The sequence below is a fragment of the Schistocerca gregaria genome, chromosome 3 (genome assembly GCF_023897955.1).
Source record: "Schistocerca gregaria isolate iqSchGreg1 chromosome 3, iqSchGreg1.2, whole genome shotgun sequence".
NCBI lineage: Eukaryota > Metazoa > Arthropoda > Insecta > Orthoptera > Acrididae > Schistocerca > Schistocerca gregaria.
Window position 1 is genome coordinate 20,927,568 of NC_064922.1, and position 13,855 is coordinate 20,941,422.

The window sequence follows — 13,855 nt, forward strand, 5'->3', positions numbered from 1 at the left end:
CAGGTGCTGTGTGATTGTGGACAAGGAGTGAAATGGACCAATTTGTGACCGCCCTTTCAATTTAAGACGTTCAAAACAGACGGAATTTGCATTCGTAATACCAGAGCATCGAAACTACTTGGAACTCTTGTGTATATGAACGTGTCCGCGCCTTTGTATTCTGGTACCTTCGCCGCTACAAACCAACCAACCATCGTGTCCGTGCACATCAGAGTCGCAAAGAATGGAGAATAGCCAGGCTTGGTCGTGTGTGTAGCTGTAGCTCAGTTGGCAGATCGTTCGCTTAGCGTGTGAACGGTCTCGGTTTCAAGCCCCGGCTCCTCCATGTTTTGTGGTCAGTGCATGGTAAGTGTTGGTCGCAGCGAACATAAACGCACGCAAGAAGTTGCAAAACCAGCGTCACAGACTGATATGATGTATACTGTCATAAGGAGAGCAAGATGTAAGTGTGGGGACCGGCTGTTATCGTGGTGTCATCGAGTGCAGATCTGTCTTAGGTATCACGGCTTAACGTCATTGAAGTCTAGAGGTGGACAACACGTTCGTCTTACTCAGAGCGGTGTCTGAACTCTATTTTCGACGTTATGCGTGCCACTTTCATTATGGCCAACTACGATTCGATACAGAATGCACGAAACCTGAAAGACACCCTCACTGATACATAGAGAGTAGTGTTTGTCTGCGGAATAATGGGAGTGCAAGGGTCTGTGACGTTGATATGACTGTATGTAGCACTACTAGTCATCGGGGGGGGTGGGCGTAGCTCAGATGGTAGAGCGCTCGCTTAGCGTGCGAGAGGTACTGGGATCGATACCCAGCGCCTCCAGAATTTTTAACACACCTACATGCGCACCTTGCGATGCAAGTGGAATAATTCCCAACCGGCAGAGGTGTGTAGGCAGATACAAGCGAACGATTAGCATCCACAATTGCGCCGATTTCACGTAAATCCCACTGCTCGTTCCCATTCTTTGCGTGCAGTCGGCTGCTACTGGTGTTGCTGGTTGTGACTGCTGATAACAGATGCCGTAGCAATCAATTCATGGAGTGAGTTGTATGTTTTGCGATAGTCTGTCTCTGACAACGAAAGCACAGGTGATATAGGTGCGAACACAGGAAGCTTGCAGCCCCTCGCTGCCTGCAGACACAGGGCAGCCACACTAGAAGAGCGGCCTAAGCCGTAGGCGAAATGTGCTCATTCGCTTTGGCGCGACGTCGAACTATAAATAAGGCTGTCACTAGCGTGAGCGTCGTGTTAAGTCGGAAAAGTCATCTGCATGGGTGATTGCCAAGTTTGGGGAGCGTTTCGTAGTACGATCAGTGCAAAGGGGAAGCGGAAACTTGTTGTGTCCCAGTGTTTTGCAGTTGGACGACAAGAGTTTGACACAGTAGCAAAGAGCGAGGCACTGAGTTGGCATGAACAATGGAGAGCACAATGGGGCTTGAGATGTGCTTGTTACCTCAGGTGCTGTGTGATTGTGGACAAGGAGTGAAATGGACCAATTTGTGACCGCCCTTTCAATTTAAGACGTTCAAAACAGACGGAATTTGCATTCGTAATACCAGAGCATCGAAACTACTTGGAACTCTTGTGTATATGAACGTGTCCGCGCCTTTGTATTCTGGTACCTTCGCCGCTACAAACCAACCAACCATCGTGTCCGTGCACATCAGAGTCGCAAAGAATGGAGAATAGCCAGGCTTGGTCGTGTGTGTAGCTGTAGCTCAGTTGGCAGATCGTTCGCTTAGCGTGTGAACGGTCTCGGTTTCAAGCCCCGGCTCCTCCATGTTTTGTGGTCAGTGCATGGTAAGTGTTGGTCGCAGCGAACATAAACGCACGCAAGAAGTTGCAAAACCAGCGTCACAGACTGATATGATGTATACTGTCATAAGGAGAGCAAGATGTAAGTGTGGGGACCGGCTGTTATCGTGGTGTCATCGAGTGCAGATCTGTCTTAGGTATCACGGCTTAACGTCATTGAAGTCTAGAGGTGGACAACACGTTCGTCTTACTCAGAGCGGTGTCTGAACTCTATTTTCGACGTTATGCGTGCCACTTTCATTGTGGCCAACTACGATTCGATACAGAATGCACGAAACCTGAAAGACACCCTCACTGATACATAGAGAGTAGTGTTTGTCTGCGGAATAATGGGAGTGCAAGGGTCTGTGACGTTGATATGACTGTATGTAGCACTACTAGTTATCGGGGGGGTGGGCGTAGCTCAGATGGTAGAGCGCTCGCTTAGCGTGCGAGAGGTACTGGGATCGATACCCAGCGCCTCCAGAAATTTTAACACACCTACATGCGCACCTTGCGATGCAAGTGGAATAATTCCCAACCGGCAGATACAAGCGAACGATTAGCATCCACAATTGCGCCGATTTCACGTAAATCCCACTGCACGTTCCCATTCTTTGCGTGCAGTCGGCTGCTACTGGTGTTGCTGGTTGTGACTGCTGATAACAGATGCCGTAGCAATCAATTCATGGAGTGAGTTGTATGTTTTGCGATAGTCTGTCTCTGACAACGAAAGCACAGGTGATATAGGTGCGAACACAGGAAGCTTGCAGCCCCTCGCTGCCTGCAGACACAGGGCAGCCACACTAGAAGAGCGGCCTAAGCCGTAGGCGAAATGTGCTCATTCGCTTTGGCGCGACGTCGAACTATAAATAAGGCTGTCACTAGCGTGAGCGTTGCGTGAGCGTCGTGTAAAGTCGGAAAAGTCATCTGCATGGGTGATTGCCAAGTTTGGGGAGCGTTTCGTAGTACGATCAGTGCAAAGGGGAAGCGGAAACTTGTTGTGTCCCAGTGTTTTGCAGTTGGACGACAAGAGTTTGACACAGTAGCAAAGAGCGAGGCACTGAGTTGGCATGAACAATGGAGAGCACAATGGGGCTTGAGATGTGCTTGTTACCTCAGGTGCTGTGTGATTGTGGACAAGGAGTGAAATGGACCAATTTGTGACCGCCCTTTCAATTTAAGACGTTCAAAACAGACGGAATTTGCATTCGTAATACCAGAGCATCGAAACTACTTGGAACTCTTGTGTATATGAACGTGTCCGCGCCTTTGTATTCTGGTACCTTCGCCGCTACAAACCAACCAACCATCGTGTCCGTGCACATCAGAGTCGCAAAGAATGGAGAATAGCCAGGCTTGGTCGTGTGTGTAGCTGTAGCTCAGTTGGCAGATCGTTCGCTTAGCGTGTGAACGGTCTCGGTTTCAAGCCCCGGCTCCTCCATGTTTTGTGGTCAGTGCATGGTAAGTGTTGGTCGCAGCGAACATAAACGCACGCAAGAAGTTGCAAAACCAGCGTCACAGACTGATATGATGTATACTGTCATAAGGAGAGCAAGATGTAAGTGTGGGGACCGGCTGTTATCGTGGTGTCATCGAGTGCAGATCTGTCTTAGGTATCACGGCTTAACGTCATTGAAGTCTAGAGGTGGACAACACGTTCGTCTTACTCAGAGCGGTGTCTGAACTCTATTTTCGACGTTATGCGTGCCACTTTCATTGTGGCCAACTACGATTCGATACAGAATGCACGAAACCTGAAAGACACCCTCACTGATACATAGAGAGTAGTGTTTGTCTGCGGAATAATGGGAGTGCAAGGGTCTGTGACGTTGATATGACTGTATGTAGCACTACTAGTTATCGGGGGGGGTGGGCGTAGCTCAGATGGTAGAGCGCTCGCTTAGCGTGCGAGAGGTACTGGGATCGATACCCAGCGCCTCCAGAATTTTTAACACACCTACATGCGCACCTTGCGATGCAAGTGGAATAATTCCCAACCGGCAGAGGTGTGTAGGCAGATACAAGCGAACGATTAGCATCCACAATTGCGCCGATTTCACGTAAATCCCACTGCACGTTCCCATTCTTTGCGTGCAGTCGGCTGCTACTGGTGTTGCTGGTTGTGACTGCTGATAACAGATGCCGTAGCAATCAATTCATGGAGTGAGTTGTATGTTTTGCGATAGTCTGTCTCTGACAACGAAAGCACAGGTGATATAGGTGCGAACACAGGAAGCTTGCAGCCCCTCGCTGCCTGCAGACACAGGGCAGCCACACTAGAAGAGCGGCCTAAGCCGTAGGCGAAATGTGCTCATTCGCTTTGGCGCGACGTCGAACTATAAATAAGGCTGTCACTAGCGTGAGCGTCGTGTAAAGTCGGAAAAGTCATCTGCATGGGTGATTGCCAAGTTTGGGGAGCGTTTCGTAGTACGATCAGTGCAAAGGGGAAGCGGAAACTTGTTGTGTCCCAGTGTTTTGCAGTTGGACGACAAGAGTTTGACACAGTAGCAAAGAGCGAGGCACTGAGTTGGCATGAACAATGGAGAGCACAATGGGGCTTGAGATGTGCTTGTTACCTCAGGTGCTGTGTGATTGTGGACAAGGAGTGAAATGGACCAATTTGTGACCGCCCTTTCAATTTAAGACGTTCAAAACAGACGGAATTTGCATTCGTAATACCAGAGCATCGAAACTACTTGGAACTCTTGTGTATATGAACGTGTCCGCGCCTTTGTATTCTGGTACCTTCGCCGCTACAAACCAACCAACCATCGTGTCCGTGCACATCAGAGTCGCAAAGAATGGAGAATAGCCAGGCTTGGTCGTGTGTGTAGCTGTAGCTCAGTTGGCAGATCGTTCGCTTAGCGTGTGAACGGTCTCGGTTTCAAGCCCCGGCTCCTCCATGTTTTGTGGTCAGTGCATGGTAAGTGTTGGTCGCAGCGAACATAAACGCACGCAAGAAGTTGCAAAACCAGCGTCACAGACTGATATGATGTATACTGTCATAAGGAGAGCAAGATGTAAGTGTGGGGACCGGCTGTTATCGTGGTGTCATCGAGTGCAGATCTGTCTTAGGTATCACGGCTTAACGTCATTGAAGTCTAGAGGTGGACAACACGTTCGTCTTACTCAGAGCGGTGTCTGAACTCTATTTTCGACGTTATGCGTGCCACTTTCATTATGGCCAACTACGATTCGATACAGAATGCACGAAACCTGAAAGACACCCTCACTGATACATAGAGAGTAGTGTTTGTCTGCGGAATAATGGGAGTGCAAGGGTCTGTGACGTTGATATGACTGTATGTAGCACTACTAGTTATCGGGGGGGGTGGGCGTAGCTCAGATGGTAGAGCGCTCGCTTAGCGTGCGAGAGGTACTGGGATCGATACCCAGCGCCTCCAGAATTTTTAACACACCTACATGCGCACCTTGCGATGCAAGTGGAATAATTCCCAACCGGCAGAGGTGTGTAGGCAGATACAAGCGAACGATTAGCATCCACAACTGCGCCGATTTCACGTAAATCCCACTGCTCGTTCCCATTCTTTGCGTGCAGTCGGCTGCTACTGGTGTTGCTGGTTGTGACTGCTGATAACAGATGCCGTAGCAATCAATTCATGGAGTGAGTTGTATGTTTTGCGATAGTCTGTCTCTGACAACGAAAGCACAGGTGATATAGGTGCGAACACAGGAAGCTTGCAGCCCCTCGCTGCCTGCAGACACAGGGCAGCCACACTAGAAGAGCGGCCTAAGCCGTAGGCGAAATGTGCTCATTCGCTTTGGCGCGACGTCGAACTATAAATAAGGCTGTCACTAGCGTGAGCGTTGCGTGAGCGTCGTGTTAAGTCGGAAAAGTCATCTGCATGGGTGATTGCCAAGTTTGGGGAGCGTTTTGTAGTACGATCAGTGCAAAGGGGAAGCGGAAACTTGTTGTGTCCCAGTGTTTTGCAGTTGGACGACAAGAGTTTGACACAGTAGCAAAGAGCGAGGCACTGAGTTGGCATGAACAATGGAGAGCACAATGGGGCTTGAGATGTGCTTGTTACCTCAGGTGCTGTGTGATTGTGGACAAGGAGTGAAATGGACCAATTTGTGACCGCCCTTTCAATTTAAGACGTTCAAAACAGACGGAATTTGCATTCGTAATACCAGAGCATCGAAACTACTTGGAACTCTTGTGTATATGAACGTGTCCGCGCCTTTGTATTCTGGTACCTTCGCCGCTACAAACCAACCAACCATCGTGTCCGTGCACATCAGAGTCGCAAAGAATGGAGAATAGCCAGGCTTGGTCGTGTGTGTAGCTGTAGCTCAGTTGGCAGATCGTTCGCTTAGCGTGTGAACGGTCTCGGTTTCAAGCCCCGGCTCCTCCATGTTTTGTGGTCAGTGCATGGTAAGTGTTGGTCGCAGCGAACATAAACGCACGCAAGAAGTTGCAAAACCAGCGTCACAGACTGATATGATGTATACTGTCATAAGGAGAGCAAGATGTAAGTGTAGGGACCGGCTGTTATCGTGGTGTCATCGAGTGCAGATCTGTCTTAGGTATCACGGCTTAACGTCATTGAAGTCTAGAGGTGGACAACACGTTCGTCTTACTCAGAGCGGTGTCTGAACTCTATTTTCGACGTTATGCGTGCCACTTTCATTGTGGCCAACTACGATTCGATACAGAATGCACGAAACCTGAAAGACACCCTCACTGATACATAGAGAGTAGTGTTTGTCTGCGGAATAATGGGAGTGCAAGGGTCTGTGACGTTGATATGACTGTATGTAGCACTACTAGTTATCGGGGGGGTGGGCGTAGCTCAGATGGTAGAGCGCTCGCTTAGCGTGCGAGAGGTACTGGGATCGATACCCAGCGCCTCCAGAAATTTTAACACACCTACATGCGCACCTTGCGATGCAAGTGGAATAATTCCCAACCGGCAGAGGTGTGTAGGCAGATACAAGCGAACGATTAGCATCCACAATTGCGCCGATTTCACGTAAATCCCACTGCACGTTCCCATTCTTTGCGTGCAGTCGGCTGCTACTGGTGTTGCTGGTTGTGACTGCTGATAACAGATGCCGTAGCAATCAATTCATGGAGTGAGTTGTATGTTTTGCGATAGTCTGTCTCTGACAACGAAAGCACAGGTGATATAGGTGCGAACACAGGAAGCTTGCAGCCCCTCGCTGCCTGCAGACACAGGGCAGCCACACTAGAAGAGCGGCCTAAGCCGTAGGCGAAATGTGCTCATTCGCTTTGGCGCGACGTCGAACTATAAATAAGGCTGTCACTAGCGTGAGCGTTGCGTGAGCGTCGTGTAAAGTCGGAAAAGTCATCTGCATGGGTGATTGCCAAGTTTGGGGAGCGTTTCGTAGTACGATCAGTGCAAAGGGGAAGCGGAAACTTGTTGTGTCCCAGTGTTTTGCAGTTGGACGACAAGAGTTTGACACAGTAGCAAAGAGCGAGGCACTGAGTTGGCATGAACAATGGAGAGCACAATGGGGCTTGAGATGTGCTTGTTACCTCAGGTGCTGTGTGATTGTGGACAAGGAGTGAAATGGACCAATTTGTGACCGCCCTTTCAATTTAAGACGTTCAAAACAGACGGAATTTGCATTCGTAATACCAGAGCATCGAAACTACTTGGAACTCTTGTGTATATGAACGTGTCCGCGCCTTTGTATTCTGGTACCTTCGCCGCTACAAACCAACCAACCATCGTGTCCGTGCACATCAGAGTCGCAAAGAATGGAGAATAGCCAGGCTTGGTCGTGTGTGTAGCTGTAGCTCAGTTGGCAGATCGTTCGCTTAGCGTGTGAACGGTCTCGGTTTCAAGCCCCGGCTCCTCCATGTTTTGTGGTCAGTGCATGGTAAGTGTTGGTCGCAGCGAACATAAACGCACGCAAGAAGTTGCAAAACCAGCGTCACAGACTGATATGATGTATACTGTCATAAGGAGAGCAAGATGTAAGTGTGGGGACCGGCTGTTATCGTGGTGTCATCGAGTGCAGATCTGTCTTAGGTATCACGGCTTAACGTCATTGAAGTCTAGAGGTGGACAACACGTTCGTCTTACTCAGAGCGGTGTCTGAACTCTATTTTCGACGTTATGCGTGCCACTTTCATTGTGGCCAACTACGATTCGATACAGAATGCACGAAACCTGAAAGACACCCTCACTGATACATAGAGAGTAGTGTTTGTCTGCGGAATAATGGGAGTGCAAGGGTCTGTGACGTTGATATGACTGTATGTAGCACTACTAGTTATCGGGGGGGGTGGGCGTAGCTCAGATGGTAGAGCGCTCGCTTAGCGTGCGAGAGGTACTGGGATCGATACCCAGCGCCTCCAGAATTTTTAACACACCTACATGCGCACCTTGCGATGCAAGTGGAATAATTCCCAACCGGCAGAGGTGTGTAGGCAGATACAAGCGAACGATTAGCATCCACAATTGCGCCGATTTCACGTAAATCCCACTGCACGTTCCCATTCTTTGCGTGCAGTCGGCTGCTACTGGTGTTGCTGGTTGTGACTGCTGATAACAGATGCCGTAGCAATCAATTCATGGAGTGAGTTGTATGTTTTGCGATAGTCTGTCTCTGACAACGAAAGCACAGGTGATATAGGTGCGAACACAGGAAGCTTGCAGCCCCTCGCTGCCTGCAGACACAGGGCAGCCACACTAGAAGAGCGGCCTAAGCCGTAGGCGAAATGTGCTCATTCGCTTTGGCGCGACGTCGAACTATAAATAAGGCTGTCACTAGCGTGAGCGTCGTGTAAAGTCGGAAAAGTCATCTGCATGGGTGATTGCCAAGTTTGGGGAGCGTTTCGTAGTACGATCAGTGCAAAGGGGAAGCGGAAACTTGTTGTGTCCCAGTGTTTTGCAGTTGGACGACAAGAGTTTGACACAGTAGCAAAGAGCGAGGCACTGAGTTGGCATGAACAATGGAGAGCACAATGGGGCTTGAGATGTGCTTGTTACCTCAGGTGCTGTGTGATTGTGGACAAGGAGTGAAATGGACCAATTTGTGACCGCCCTTTCAATTTAAGACGTTCAAAACAGACGGAATTTGCATTCGTAATACCAGAGCATCGAAACTACTTGGAACTCTTGTGTATATGAACGTGTCCGCGCCTTTGTATTCTGGTACCTTCGCCGCTACAAACCAACCAACCATCGTGTCCGTGCACATCAGAGTCGCAAAGAATGGAGAATAGCCAGGCTTGGTCGTGTGTGTAGCTGTAGCTCAGTTGGCAGATCGTTCGCTTAGCGTGTGAACGGTCTCGGTTTCAAGCCCCGGCTCCTCCATGTTTTGTGGTCAGTGCATGGTAAGTGTTGGTCGCAGCGAACATAAACGCACGCAAGAAGTTGCAAAACCAGCGTCACAGACTGATATGATGTATACTGTCATAAGGAGAGCAAGATGTAAGTGTGGGGACCGGCTGTTATCGTGGTGTCATCGAGTGCAGATCTGTCTTAGGTATCACGGCTTAACGTCATTGAAGTCTAGAGGTGGACAACACGTTCGTCTTACTCAGAGCGGTGTCTGAACTCTATTTTCGACGTTATGCGTGCCACTTTCATTGTGGCCAACTACGATTCGATACAGAATGCACGAAACCTGAAAGACACCCTCACTGATACATAGAGAGTAGTGTTTGTCTGCGGAATAATGGGAGTGCAAGGGTCTGTGACGTTGATATGACTGTATGTAGCACTACTAGTTATCGGGGGGGGTGGGCGTAGCTCAGATGGTAGAGCGCTCGCTTAGCGTGCGAGAGGTACTGGGATCGATACCCAGCGCCTCCAGAATTTTTAACACACCTACATGCGCACCTTGCGATGCAAGTGGAATAATTCCCAACCGGCAGAGGTGTGTAGGCAGATACAAGCGAACGATTAGCATCCACAATTGCGCCGATTTCACGTAAATCCCACTGCACGTTCCCATTCTTTGCGTGCAGTCGGCTGCTACTGGTGTTGCTGGTTGTGACTGCTGATAACAGATGCCGTAGCAATCAATTCATGGAGTGAGTTGTATGTTTTGCGATAGTCTGTCTCTGACAACGAAAGCACAGGTGATATAGGTGCGAACACAGGAAGCTTGCAGCCCCTCGCTGCCTGCAGACACAGGGCAGCCACACTAGAAGAGCGGCCTAAGCCGTAGGCGAAATGTGCTCATTCGCTTTGGCGCGACGTCGAACTATAAATAAGGCTGTCACTAGCGTGAGCGTCGTGTAAAGTCGGAAAAGTCATCTGCATGGGTGATTGCCAAGTTTGGGGAGCGTTTCGTAGTACGATCAGTGCAAAGGGGAAGCGGAAACTTGTTGTGTCCCAGTGTTTTGCAGTTGGACGACAAGAGTTTGACACAGTAGCAAAGAGCGAGGCACTGAGTTGGCATGAACAATGGAGAGCACAATGGGGCTTGAGATGTGCTTGTTACCTCAGGTGCTGTGTGATTGTGGACAAGGAGTGAAATGGACCAATTTGTGACCGCCCTTTCAATTTAAGACGTTCAAAACAGACGGAATTTGCATTCGTAATACCAGAGCATCGAAACTACTTGGAACTCTTGTGTATATGAACGTGTCCGCGCCTTTGTATTCTGGTACCTTCGCCGCTACAAACCAACCAACCATCGTGTCCGTGCACATCAGAGTCGCAAAGAATGGAGAATAGCCAGGCTTGGTCGTGTGTGTAGCTGTAGCTCAGTTGGCAGATCGTTCGCTTAGCGTGTGAACGGTCTCGGTTTCAAGCCCCGGCTCCTCCATGTTTTGTGGTCAGTGCATGGTAAGTGTTGGTCGCAGCGAACATAAACGCACGCAAGAAGTTGCAAAACCAGCGTCACAGACTGATATGATGTATACTGTCATAAGGAGAGCAAGATGTAAGTGTGGGGACCGGCTGTTATCGTGGTGTCATCGAGTGCAGATCTGTCTTAGGTATCACGGCTTAACGTCATTGAAGTCTAGAGGTGGACAACACGTTCGTCTTACTCAGAGCGGTGTCTGAACTCTATTTTCGACGTTATGCGTGCCACTTTCATTGTGGCCAACTACGATTCGATACAGAATGCACGAAACCTGAAAGACACCCTCACTGATACATAGAGAGTAGTGTTTGTCTGTGGAATAATGGGAGTGCAAGGGTCTGTGACGTTGATATGACTGTATGTAGCACTACTAGTTATCCGGGGGGGTGGGCGTAGCTCAGATGGTAGAGCGCTCGCTTAGCGTGCGAGAGGTACTGGGATCGATACCCAGCGCCTCCAGAATTTTTAACACACCTACATGCGCACCTTGCGATGCAAGTGGAATAATTCCCAACCGGCAGAGGTGTGTAGGCAGATACAAGCGAACGATTAGCATCCACAATTGCGCCGATTTCACGTAAATCCCACTGCACGTTCCCATTCTTTGCGTGCAGTCGGCTGCTACTGGTGTTGCTGGTTGTGACTGCTGATAACAGATGCCGTAGCAATCAATTCATTGAGTGAGTTGTATGTTTTGCGATAGTCTGTCTCTGACAACGAAAGCACAGGTGATATAGGTGCGAACACAGGAAGCTTGCAGCCCCTCGCTGCCTGCAGACACAGGGCAGCCACACTAGAAGAGCGGCCTAAGCCGTAGGCGAAATGTGCTCATTCGCTTTGGCGCGACGTCGAACTATAAATAAGGCTGTCACTAGCGTGAGCGTCGTGTAAAGTCGGAAAAGTCATCTGCATGGGTGATTGCCAAGTTTGGGGAGCGTTTCGTAGTACGATCAGTGCAAAGGGGAAGCGGAAACTTGTTGTGTCCCAGTGTTTTGCAGTTGGACGACAAGAGTTTGACACAGTAGCAAAGAGCGAGGCACTGAGTTGGCATGAACAATGGAGAGCACAATGGGGCTTGAGATGTGCTTGTTACCTCAGGTGCTGTGTGATTGTGGACAAGGAGTGAAATGGACCAATTTGTGACCGCCCTTTCAATTTAAGACGTTCAAAACAGACGGAATTTGCATTCGTAATACCAGACACTAGATCGCGTGTTAACTCTTGTGTATATGAACGTGTCCGCGCCTTTGTATTCTGGTACCTTCGCCGCTACAAACCAACCAACCATCGTGTCCGTGCACATCAGAGTCGCAAAGAATGGAGAATAGCCAGGCTTGGTCGTGTGTGTAGCTGTAGCTCAGTTGGCAGATCGTTCGCTTAGCGTGTGAACGGTCTGGGTTTCAAGCCCCGGCTCCTCCATGTTTTGTGGTCAGTGCATGGTAAGTGTTGGTCGCAGCGAACATAAACGCACGCAAGAAGTTGCAAAACCAGCGTCACAGACTGATATGATGTATACTGTCATAAGGAGAGCAAGATGTAAGTGTGGGGACCGGCTGTTATCGTGGTGTCATCGAGTGCAGATCTGTCTTAGGTATCACGGCTTAACGTCATTGAAGTCTAGAGGTGGACAACACGTTCGTCTTACTCAGAGCGGTTGTCTGAACTCTATTTTCGACGTTATGCGTGCCACTTTCATTGTGGCCAACTACGATTCGATACAGAATGCACGAAACCTGAAAGACACCCTCACTGATACATAGAGAGTAGTGTTTGTCTGCGGAATAATGGGAGTGCAAGGGTCTGTGACGTTGATATGACTGTATGTAGCACTACTAGTTATCGGGGGGGTGGGCGTAGCTCAGATGGTAGAGCGCTCGCTTAGCGTGCGAGAGGTACTGGGATCGATACCCAGCGCCTCCAGAATTTTTAACACACCTACATGCGCACCTTGCGATGCAAGTGGAATAATTCCCAACCGGCAGAGGTGTGTAGGCAGATACAAGCGAACGATTAGCATCCACAATTGCGCCGATTTCACGTAAATCCCACTGCACGTTCCCATTCTTTGCGTGCAGTCGGCTGCTACTGGTGTTGCTGGTTGTGACTGCTGATAACAGATGCCGTAGCAATCAATTCATGGAGTGAGTTGTATGTTTTGCGATAGTCTGTCTCTGACAACGAAAGCACAGGTGATATAGGTGCGAACACAGGAAGCTTGCAGCCCCTCGCTGCCTGCAGACACAGGGCAGCCACACTAGAAGAGCGGCCTAAGCCGTAGGCGAAATGTGCTCATTCGCTTTGGCGCGACGTCGAACTATAAATAAGGCTGTCACTAGCGTGAGCGTCGTGTAAAGTCGGAAAAGTCATCTGCATGGGTGATTGCCAAGTTTGGGGAGCGTTTCGTAGTACGATCAGTGCAAAGGGGAAGCGGAAACTTGTTGTGTCCCAGTGTTTTGCAGTTGGACGACAAGAGTTTGACACAGTAGCAAAGAGCGAGGGCACTGAGTTGGCTATGAACAATGGAGAGCACAATGGGGCTTGAGATGTGCTTGTTACCTCAGGTGCTGTGTGATTGTGGACAAGGAGTGAAATGGACCAATTTGTGACCGCCCTTTCAATTTAAGACGTTCAAAACAGACGGAATTTGCATTCGTAATACCAGAGCATCGAAACTACTTGGAACTCTTGTGTATATGAACGTGTCCGCGCCTTTGTATTCTGGTACCTTCGCCGCTACAAACCAACCAACCATCGTGTCCGTGCACATCAGAGTCGCAAGAATGGAGAATAGCCAGGCTTGGTCGTGTGTGTAGCTGTAGCTCAGTTGGCAGATCGTTCGCTTAGCGTGTGAACGGTCTCGGTTTCAAGCCCGGCTCCTCCATGTTTTGTGGTCAGTGCATGGTAAGTGTTGGTCGCAGCGAACATAAACGCACGCAAGAAGTTGCAAAACCAGCGTCACAGACTGATATGATGTATACTGTCATAAGGAGAGCAAGATGTAAGTGTGGGGACCGGCTGTTATCGTGGTGTCATCGAGTGCAGATCTGTCTTAGGTATCACGGCTTAACGTCATTGAAGTCTAGAGGTGGACAACACGTTCGTCTTACTCAGAGCGGTGTCTGAACTCTATTTTCGACGTTATGCGTGCCACTTTCATTGTGGCCAACTACGATTCGATACAGAATGCACGAAACCTGAAAGACACCCTCACTGATACATAGAGAGTAGTGTTTGTCT

At 49.3% G+C, this 13,855-nt stretch overlaps 9 non-coding genes across 9 annotated transcripts; all 9 read left to right on the top strand.

Annotated features, from left to right (window-relative positions):
* Positions 1-752: 752 nt before the first annotated feature.
* Positions 753-826, top strand: Trnaa-agc (transfer RNA alanine (anticodon AGC)). The gene has a single exon. It is a non-coding gene; the product is annotated as a tRNA-Ala (tRNA).
* A 1,387-nt stretch (positions 827-2,213) lies between these two features.
* Trnaa-agc (transfer RNA alanine (anticodon AGC)) lies at positions 2,214-2,287 on the top strand. The gene has a single exon. It is a non-coding gene; the product is annotated as a tRNA-Ala (tRNA).
* Positions 2,288-3,672: 1,385 nt separating this feature from the next.
* On the top strand, positions 3,673-3,746 carry Trnaa-agc (transfer RNA alanine (anticodon AGC)). Its single transcript has one exon. It is a non-coding gene; the product is annotated as a tRNA-Ala (tRNA).
* A 1,388-nt stretch (positions 3,747-5,134) lies between these two features.
* Trnaa-agc (transfer RNA alanine (anticodon AGC)) lies at positions 5,135-5,208 on the top strand. Its single transcript has one exon. It is a non-coding gene; the product is annotated as a tRNA-Ala (tRNA).
* Positions 5,209-6,606: 1,398 nt separating this feature from the next.
* Positions 6,607-6,680, top strand: Trnaa-agc (transfer RNA alanine (anticodon AGC)). The gene has a single exon. It is a non-coding gene; the product is annotated as a tRNA-Ala (tRNA).
* A 1,399-nt stretch (positions 6,681-8,079) lies between these two features.
* Trnaa-agc (transfer RNA alanine (anticodon AGC)) lies at positions 8,080-8,153 on the top strand. Its single transcript has one exon. It is a non-coding gene; the product is annotated as a tRNA-Ala (tRNA).
* A 1,388-nt stretch (positions 8,154-9,541) lies between these two features.
* Positions 9,542-9,615, top strand: Trnaa-agc (transfer RNA alanine (anticodon AGC)). The gene has a single exon. It is a non-coding gene; the product is annotated as a tRNA-Ala (tRNA).
* A 1,388-nt stretch (positions 9,616-11,003) lies between these two features.
* Trnaa-agc (transfer RNA alanine (anticodon AGC)) lies at positions 11,004-11,077 on the top strand. The gene has a single exon. It is a non-coding gene; the product is annotated as a tRNA-Ala (tRNA).
* A 1,387-nt stretch (positions 11,078-12,464) lies between these two features.
* Positions 12,465-12,538, top strand: Trnaa-agc (transfer RNA alanine (anticodon AGC)). The gene has a single exon. It is a non-coding gene; the product is annotated as a tRNA-Ala (tRNA).
* The last annotated feature ends 1,317 nt before the right edge of the window (positions 12,539-13,855 follow it).